Source organism: Amblyomma americanum, chromosome 10, assembly GCF_052857255.1.
Source record: "Amblyomma americanum isolate KBUSLIRL-KWMA chromosome 10, ASM5285725v1, whole genome shotgun sequence".
Taxonomy (NCBI): Eukaryota; Metazoa; Arthropoda; class Arachnida; order Ixodida; family Ixodidae; genus Amblyomma; species Amblyomma americanum.
Window position 1 is genome coordinate 55,995,286 of NC_135506.1, and position 9,680 is coordinate 56,004,965.

The 9,680-nt window shown below is 44.3% G+C and overlaps 1 pseudogene; it reads left to right on the plus strand.

Moving 5' to 3' along the window:
- Positions 1-3,141: 3,141 nt before the first annotated feature.
- LOC144108323 (uncharacterized) lies at positions 3,142-9,276 on the plus strand (annotated as a pseudogene).
- The last annotated feature ends 404 nt before the right edge of the window (positions 9,277-9,680 follow it).

The window sequence follows — 9,680 nt, forward strand, 5'->3', positions numbered from 1 at the left end:
GGTATAATATAAAAACACCGTACAAAAAGCAGAGCTAGACACCCCTTTTGTATTTTTGAAAGATGTTTTCAAACACTTGTTTGGTGCGTCTACTTTTTTTTCATTGAGTTTACTTTTTGACATTGGATGGCACTGCCATCACAGGTTCTCGAAGGCTTCGCCTATTGGCTCCAAGGGTCTTGGACGGGTGCCTTCGCCTACAAGGCCCTTAGCGGCAAAGGCGCAACATTTGTGCCATGTAGTTGCACACCTTATGCCTTTGCATATAAGGGCCGTATACTCAAAGGCCTTTGCGGTGCCCGTGTGACGGGTGTAAGTGTCGTGTGCAGTCTAAGTGCTCTCAATCAGCTTATTCTGGGCCTCACCACTGAGGGTTCTAATGAGTGATGCATATTGTTGTTATTCCATGAAATTGGTTGGTAAGATTGTGTATCACACAATGCTCCATCCATGGCTTCATTGTCTGCTTTCCAGAACTGTGGATGAAAATAAATTTTTTAGGCCATGTTTTGAGGGGAATTTTTTTTTTGTGTGGTTCCAGCTCTCTATGATGTGAGACTATGGATTTATATGTATTTATGGCTCTAACGTAGCATTCATAAATGAGATTTCTTTAGAGCACATAGATTGGCTGCTAATTTGCAATGGGTACTTTGCACATTAAAACTATTTCTTTTAGATGTGCTTGATCCTGTTCTGACTTTTCTATTACTAACAGTGGTCGGAACCCATGCTAGTTGCTTATAATGTCTGTAGGGTTTTAGTTACCTAGAATTTCACTGTTTCCTTGTGTGTTGTGCTGGGGATGATTTTTCATGCTGACGAATGCATGCTACCTTGCTAGATGATATTTTCTATACGAGGGTCAAGTTTTCTTCCAGTCTTACTCAATTTGGCAGCACATATTCTGGCACCATAACTTAAATCTTTGTGAAAGTGTCGTCAAAATATGTTAATCCTCTAGGGAGGTGGGCCAGCAGTCATCCATGACCTGAAACATATTCATTACATTTTATAAAAGATGTGCTTTCTTCTATTGCCCAGTCTCAAACAGAACTTGGAGCAGGAGTGACTTGCTGCCTCAAGAAATGCAGGAAGATCCCGTTTCCTGTGCGTTGAGTGTGGGTACACCACAGATGTTATCACTCACTTGAAAGACCACCAGAGGACACACTCCGGAGAGCGCCCCTTCTGGTGCTCCCAATGCAACAAGAGCTTCGCCCGCAGGTGCAGCCTAGTGGAGCATGTTCGCATCCACACAGGCGAGAGGCCATACCGATGCATCTAATGCAGCAAGGACTTCACTATGCGTGGCCACCTGACACAGCACCTTCGTATCCACACAGGCGAGAGGCCATACCGATGTTCGCATTGTAGCAAGGACTTCACACTGAACAGGAACCTGGCACGCCATCTTCGTATCCACACAGGCGAGAGGCCATACCGATGCAAGCAATGATGTCCCAATGGCTATTGTATGCAGTTCGGAGCTGACGTCATGTGTGAACCCACACCCGCAAAAAACCGCCTGTGTGACGCTTTTGTTCCGGCATTTTTCCAGAAAACAGTTATGACAGTACGTCTAACCTGCAAAGTGTTCTACCAGCATTGAGTGGAGACACGACAAGTTTACTGTTACGTGACCTCTTTTCTGATCCTGCAAGTTGATTGCTTGAAATCCATGTCACTTTTTTGGTAGTGTTATTGTCAAAGTAGCTTCTTGTGCCCTCTGATAACCGTTCAAGTACTCATTGCTAGTGTCTTCTGCAACCAGATTGGTGGTGGACGTTTAGCTTTGTTGCCTCCATGTAACCACCTTCATCAGTTGTTAAATTTTCTAAACTGTGCTTCAGCTCGGTGCATTCGCACACTTAATGCAAAACTATTGCAGTAGTCCTTTTGCTGCCTTCTTCTGATGCCATGCTCATGTTTTTCGCTTCTTCCCAATGCTCAATTCATGTCTTGCTAGTAGCGAGCACGTGTGATGGAAGCAAAGCACATGTTTTTTTCCCTTCTGCATGTTCTGTATTTTAGTTATTTTCAAGCATTGTACTACTCACCTTCATAGGCAATCACCTGTGCCATTCACACTAAGCCTTCTTTCATCCAAAGTTGGCACAGTACGGTACCCCAGCATTCCTGAAGAGCATTAGGTGTTTCTTGCATTTTTCGAATTGCTCAAATGACACACCACTTTCGTCCGCAGACCAAACAAAGCCACGCTTTGTTAGTAACAAAGATCTAAAGCAGCACCACTCTTCACGACAAAATGACAGCGGCGTCACACTGTTGACTGTTGGAATGGATTGGGCTGACCGCAAACTGACATACATGATGACGATGACAGCAGTGTTTGGCAGGAGTTTTGAATTTGCAAATGCTTTCAGTTGCAAGTTTAACGAACAAAGCGGACATGATGTTGCACAATTGCGATAATTTGTAGAGGTTTTCTAAACAGAATTAGTGACTGATCATGAGCTGCTTTGAAATTGTGCAACACCTGCTGTCACCCTAAAATTATTTTTGCTCTTTTGCAACCCTTGTATTACAGAAAGGATTGCAGAATCGCTCCAATTTACGTCTTTGCGTCAAACCCTGCAGCTGATGCAAATAATTTCATGGAAGCAGATATGCAGTTCGTTCATACTCATGTCCTGGGAAAATAGTCATACATACCTCGGGCGCACGCTCCGTCTCTCATGCGGATATACAAAACCGGAGACTTCGTACGCCCGATGAAAGTATGGATATGGATATCTGAGGCCGGATTCTGTTCGTACATCCGACGGGCAATCTTGGCACAGCACATTTGGATCTAGTTCGGACGTCCGACATATATCTGTAGTTGCTTGCTTGGGAAATGCCCCATGAAGTGTCATCCGCTGGTTTGTGGCTCGTTCAAGGTTTATCGAATGGCTCCGCGGGGGCACGTGTGCCATCGTGAACGTGTGCCAACATGACGAAAATAGGAGCTGTCTACTCGGCGCAACAAAAGAGGAATGTCCTCGCTCTCTCTTTTTGATCAAATGGTGGGTCGCAGAGGATGTCCCTGCTGCCATTTCTCCGAAGATTGTCATTGCTCCGCCAGGATCACGTCTGGAACTTGATCTGTCTGGCTGACGAGTGTGGCCTTGTGTGACCATGTGGGACCATGCTGGCCAGCAGTATGGCCATGCTGGGCAACACATAGAAAGGCACGTGAGCTGTATCTGCGTAGGTCTCCTGCAGGAGCCGTCTTGCGGCGGCCATCTTATGGCAGCACCTTCCTCCCATAACAGTATGTCCAGCGTTATCGGGGGTAGCTCAATGCTGTGGGCTGACACTGACACCTTGTTCTGCGGCTCCGTGCAGTTCAAGTTTCGTTGTGTTGCGAGAAGAGTACCATTCCTAACTAAGAAGTCGCTGCCTTAGCAGGCCGTACAGACCCACATTTTTTAACAGCTGGGCCAGAAGTAGTTCGAAGCTGTAGTGCAGAGACCTGTGGAATATGCTCACCCAATTCTTGCACTCCGATTTTGCGCAGTTTCATACTCTCCAACTGTTCACAGAAAGCTTGGCCCTCCAGATGGTCTCCTTGCATGTCTGCAAGGATGTAATATGGTGCGCAAGGACATGGTGCCGTGATGACTTCTTTGTCCTGGGCGATGAGCTGTGTGGCTTTTACGATGAGCATTTCTGTTAGCATTAAGAAATCCTCTTTAACATCTCATGGAATTCCTTGCCCTTGCGATTGTCTCCCTCTGTGTTGGCTAGGATGCGGTTGTTTAGAAGGCGTAACAAACGTATTTTTTTCTTAATGGATTCTTGAACTGTGAGAAGCAGTTCTTATTCTTTCTTCTTTCTCTGCTTCTAGATTTGACCTATATGCTTGTATGTGCTGTGCTGTTTTTGAGTAAGCTCGAAGCAGGCTCCTAGATGTGGCATGGCACGCAGTAATTATAACCATTAGCACACATTAGTTTTTGTAATCAAAACTTGTTTCTACATAATTCTGGGAATAATACCCCCATCACACGACATTCCTCGAAGGCCTTTCTAGCAATGGCACATTTTTTTCACCAAAGGAGGGAAGCTTAAAGAAGCAGCGACACTGCTACATGGTACAGCCTATTCTAGTTCACGAAACAGTCGTTTAATAGGCTTAGCACCCGCTGCTGTGCTCGAGCCAGAGGAGTGAGTGTTTTAAAATTACAATGGTGAATTCTGTTATATTTGCTGAGCTGAGACATTTTTTCATTCTATTTGCTCGCTTGAAAGAACTAAAACAGCTGCTCTGATCAGCAGCAGCAGGATTTGCGTATTGCTTTTGCCACCAGGGGCACTCGGTGTTGCTGCAGCATTTTACTGTCTTACAATCTAGGTATAATATAAAAACACCGTACAAAAAGCAGAGCTAGACACCCCTTTTGTATTTTTGAAAGATGTTTTCAAACACTTGTTTGGTGCGTCTACTTTTTTTTCATTGAGTTTACTTTTTGACATTGGATGGCACTGCCATCACAGGTTCTCGAAGGCTTCGCCTTTTGGCTCCAAGGGTCTCGGACGGGTGCCTTCGCCTACAAGGCCCTTAGCGGCAAAGGCGCAACATTTGTGCCATGTAGTTGCACACCTTATGCCTTTGCATATAAGGGCCGTATACTCAAAGGCCTTTGCGGTGCCTGTGTGACGGGTGTAAGTGTCGTGTGCAGTCTAAGTGCTCTCAATCAGCTTATTCTGGGCCTCACCACTGAGGGTTCTAATGAGTGATGCATATTGTTGTTATTCCATGAAATTGGTTGGTAAGATTGTGTATCGCACAATGCTCCATCCATGGCTTCATTGTCTGCTTTCCAGAACTGTGGCTGAAAATAAATTTTTTAGGCCATGTTTTGAGGGGAATTTTTTTTTTGTGTGGTTCCAGCTCTCTATGATGTGAGACTATGGATTTATATGTATTTATGGCTCTAACGTAGCAGTCATAAATGAGATTTCTTTAGAGCACATAGATTGGGTGCTAATTTTCAATGGGTAATTTGCACATTAAAACTATTTCTTTCAGATGTGCTTGATCCTGTTCTGACTTTTCTATTACTAACAGTGGTCGGAACCCATGCTAGTTCCTTAAAATGTCTGTAGGGTTTTAGTTACCTAGAATTTCACTGTTTCCTTGTGTTTTGTGCTGGGGATGATTTTTCATGCTGACGAATGCATGCTACCTTGCTAGATGATATTTTCTATATGAGGGTCAAGTTTTCTTCCAGTCTTACTCAATTTGGCAGCACATATTCTGGCACCATAACTTAAATCTTTGTGAAAGTGTCGTCAAAATATGTTAATCCTCTAGGGAGGTGGGCCAGCAGTCATCCATGACCTGAAACATATCCATTACATTTTATAAAAGATGTGCTTTCTTCTATTGCCCAGGCTCAAACAGAACTTGGAGCAGGAGTGACTTACTGCCTCAAGAAATGCAGGAAGATCCCGTTTCCTGTGCGTTGAGTGTGGGTACACCACAGATGTTATCACTCACTTGAAAGACCACCAGAGGACACACTCTGGAGAGCGCCCCTTCCGGTGCTCCCAATGCAACAAGAGCTTCGCCCGCAGGTGCAGCCTAGTGGAGCATGTTCGCATCCACACAGGCGAGAGGCCATACCGATGCATCTAATGCAGCAAGGACTTCACTATGCGTGGCCACCTGACACAGCACCTTCGTATCCACACAGGCGAGAGGCCATACCAATGTACGGATTGTAGCAAGGACTTCACACTGAACGGGAACCTGGCACGCCATCTTCGTATCCACACAGGCGAGAGGCCATACCGATGCAAGCAATGATGTCCCAATGGCTTTTGTATGCAGTTCGGAGCTGACGTCATGTGTGAACCCACACCCGCAAAAAACCGCCTGTGTGACGCTTTTGTTCCGGCATTTTTGCAGAAAACAGTTATGACAGTACTTCTAACCTGCAAAGTGTTCTACCAGCATTGAGTGGTGACACGACAAGTTTACAGTTACGTGACCTCTTTTCTGATCCTGCAAGTTGACTGCTTTAAATCCATGTCTCTTTTTTGGTAGTGTTATTGTCAAAGTAGCTTCTTTTGCCCTTTGATAACCGTTCAAGTACTCATTGCTAGTGTCTTCTGCAACCAGATTGGTGGTGGACGTTTAGCTTTGTTGCCTCCATGTAACCACCTTCATCAGTTAAATTTTCTAAACTGTGCTTCAGCTCGGTGCATTCGCACACTTTATGCAAAACTATTGCAGTAGTCCTTTTGCTGCCTTCTTCTGATGCCATGCTCATGTTTTTCGCTTCTTCCCAATGCTCAATTCATGTCTTGCTAGTAGCGAGCACGTGTGATGGAAGCAAAGCATATGTTTTTTTCCCTTCTGCATGTTCTGTATTTTAGTGTGGCAGATAAGACTAATCCTTTTTTTATTGACTGTGTGCATTCCCTTCTCTATCTTGTGTGTGAGGATCAGCAAAGTAATTGTTTAGCCAGAGTGGACAAGTCTCTAGAAGCTTGCAAATATGGCACAGGTATCTCAATCCTTGAACGAGCTCGGCTCTGAGACATTTTTATTGGTGTCCAAGTCCATCGCTGGCATCTAACCTCTTCAGCAGACATTTTAGTTATCCCACCTTCTTTGCAGTAGAAATTGGGAATTTCACTGAGCACCTTCAACTTGCAATATTTATTTAGGTTCATCCAGAAAAATCCTTGGAGAAAAAATGGTAAAGTTGTATAGGGTTTTGCTGGCTGGATATTTATCTTCTGTTTTTTTTTTTTCAGGTTGAAAGCCCATCATCTCATGTTTCTGGTGAAGTCCAAGTCTCCACTTTAGCTATCTGTGTTGTAACTCCCTGGCAAGACATGTTCCTTGCCTTCTGTTCTTGGTGCAGTGCAGTGTGTTCAGGCATGTTTTGGCATTTGTGATGACATGCTCTTCACGTTCAAGGAGTGTTGGAGAAATGCTATGCCTCTTCCATTATGCATTTTAGATGTTTCACTGCTTTCCTATATTTACACAGATTTGCTTCGCACATTTTCGCTGCCTGTTCTCATGGGCAGAGGTAATTTCAGGCCATTTCATGCTTCGTCTCCCTTCTGACATTGAAGCTGCACCTGATGTACTGCTGAAGTGAAGCTGTGGACATTGCGATGAAATTAGCTGTAGTTGCTTGAAAATCTTGTTTAGAGATCAGGCCCATCTAATTAGTAATAGCTAGGTGCCATAGGCAACACTGATCATAACAATTTTTAATTGATTCTAAAACCAAATGTTGGGATGGAGACCCTGTGAACTTATTTACAAATACTGTTACTTGTTTGTTTTGAATTTGCATCCCTTCCTTCATGTATTTGTGTTCGCTTGATGTCTTCTGAAATTGTGCAGATGCACACAATTTATGGAGCAACAGGGAACGCTGATTAGAAGGTGTTACCGACGTTATTTCCTAATGGTTTCTTTAACTGTGGGAAGCAGTTCTCATTCTTAATCAGCTTCTAGATTTCACCTATATGCTTCCATGCGGTGTGCTGTTTTTGAGTTAGCTCGAAGCATTCTTTTAGATCTGGTGTGGCATGTAATAATTATAATCATTAGCACACATTAGTGTTTGCAATCAAAATTTTTGTACATAGTTCTGGGATTAAGCCTGTCTTGTGTACTCCGAGTACTCCCAGTCATCTACTGGGCCCCACCACTGAGAGTTTTAACGAGGGACGTATATTGCTGTTATTCCGTCAGATTGGTTGGGAAGATAGTGTATCGCACAATGCTCCATCCACGGGTTCATTGTCTGCTTTCCGGCACTGTGGCTGAAAAATTATTTTTGAGGCCATGTTATAGGGGAATTTTTTTTTTGTCTGTGCAATTTTAGTTCTCCATGATGTGAAACGGTTTTATGTATGAATGGGTCATACCTAGCAGTCCTAAATTAAATTTATTTAGAGCACATAGATTGGCTGCTAATTTGCAATGGGTAATTTTCACCTTAAAACTTTCAGGTTTGCTTGATGCTGTTCTGACTTTTTTTGTAAGATATGAAACTCATTGGCATAATGAAGGTGTCAAAAAGAGTGCTGGTTTTTCTGCTTTTTGCAGTTTATTCTATTACTAACAGTGGTCAGAACCCATGCTAGTTTCTTATGTCTGTAGGGTTTTAGTTACCTAGAATTTCACTGTTTCCTTGTGTGTTGTGCTGGGGATGATTTTTCATGCTGACGAATGCCTGATACCTTGCTAGATGATATTTTCTATATGGAGGTCAAGTTTTCTTCAAGTCTTACTCAATTTGACAGCTCATATTCTGACACCATAACTAAATCTCTGTAAAAGGGTCGTCAAAATATGTTAATCCTCTTGGGAGGTGGGCTAGCAGTCATCCATGCCCTGAAACATACCCATTACATTTTACAAAAGATGTGCTTTCTTCTATTGCCCAGGCTCAAACGGAACTTGGAGCGGGAGTGACTTACTGCCTCAACAAATGCCAGAAGCAGGAAGATCCCGTTTCCTGTGCGTTGAGTGTGGCTACACCACAGATGTTAGCACACACTTGAAAGACCACCAGAGGACACACTCCGGAGAGCGCCCCTTCCGGTGCACCCAATGCAACAAAAGTTTCGCTCGCAGGTGCAGCCTAGTGCAGCATCTTCGCATCCACACAGGCGAGAGGCCGTACCGATGCACACATTGCAGCAAGGACTTCACTGTGAGCAGCGACCTGGCACGGCATCTTCGTATCCACACAGGCGAGAGGCCGTACCGATGCACACATTGCAGCAAGGACTTCATTGTGAGCAGCGACCTGGCACGGCATCTTCGTATCCACACAGGCGAGAGGCCATACCAATGCGTTCATTGCAGCAAAGACTTCACTGGGAGCAGTCACCTGAAAGTGCATCTTCGTATCCACACAGGCGAGAAGCCATACCGATGCAACCTATGCCCCATGGCTATTGCAATCAGTCGAAACCTGAGTCGTCATCTGCTAACCCACACCCACAAAAAACCGTAGGAGGGCGAGAGGGCTGCTTGCGCCTGTGTCTTGAACCGTTCGAGTTGCATATAGTAGTCTGGTCGGTAGGATCAGTGTGTCATGCTTTTTGGACGGGACTGAGGCAAACGATGAGGTCGGTTCTGGTCAGGCTGCTCCTGGCACAGCCGAGCGGAGTGGAACAGGAACAAGGCTGACGACCATGGCAGACACAACATGCTGAAGCTGCAGGAACGTCATGATGATGAATCGCGCACCTCCGCGAAATGTTGTGTTATGTGACGTTAAGCTGATGAAGACAGGAATACATGACAAACGTTGATGGCATGATTTAATGCTGTTGGGCCTAGCTTGAGCACTCAGTGCTGTGCAGCTTGCTAGTGCCCACTTTGATGTCTTCTAGTCTGTGACAACACACTAGTTTTTTGCTCAAGAGTAGCAGTGTGAACGCACCTGATTTTTGACATATCAGGTTTCACCCCACGAAGGTTGTGTTTTTGCTCAGAATAATTTTTTTCTGCATGTTCTGTGGCTCTGGTCCAGATATAATGATAATTGCTTGTAATGATCAGATTTTTCATTTTCCTTAATATGTTTTAAGTGGATTACACTGTATTCGAACGTTATAGATGCCTGTTCTAAGATGATGGAGTGTCTTCAAGTTTAATTAATGGGATTAAAATTTTAATGTTGAGC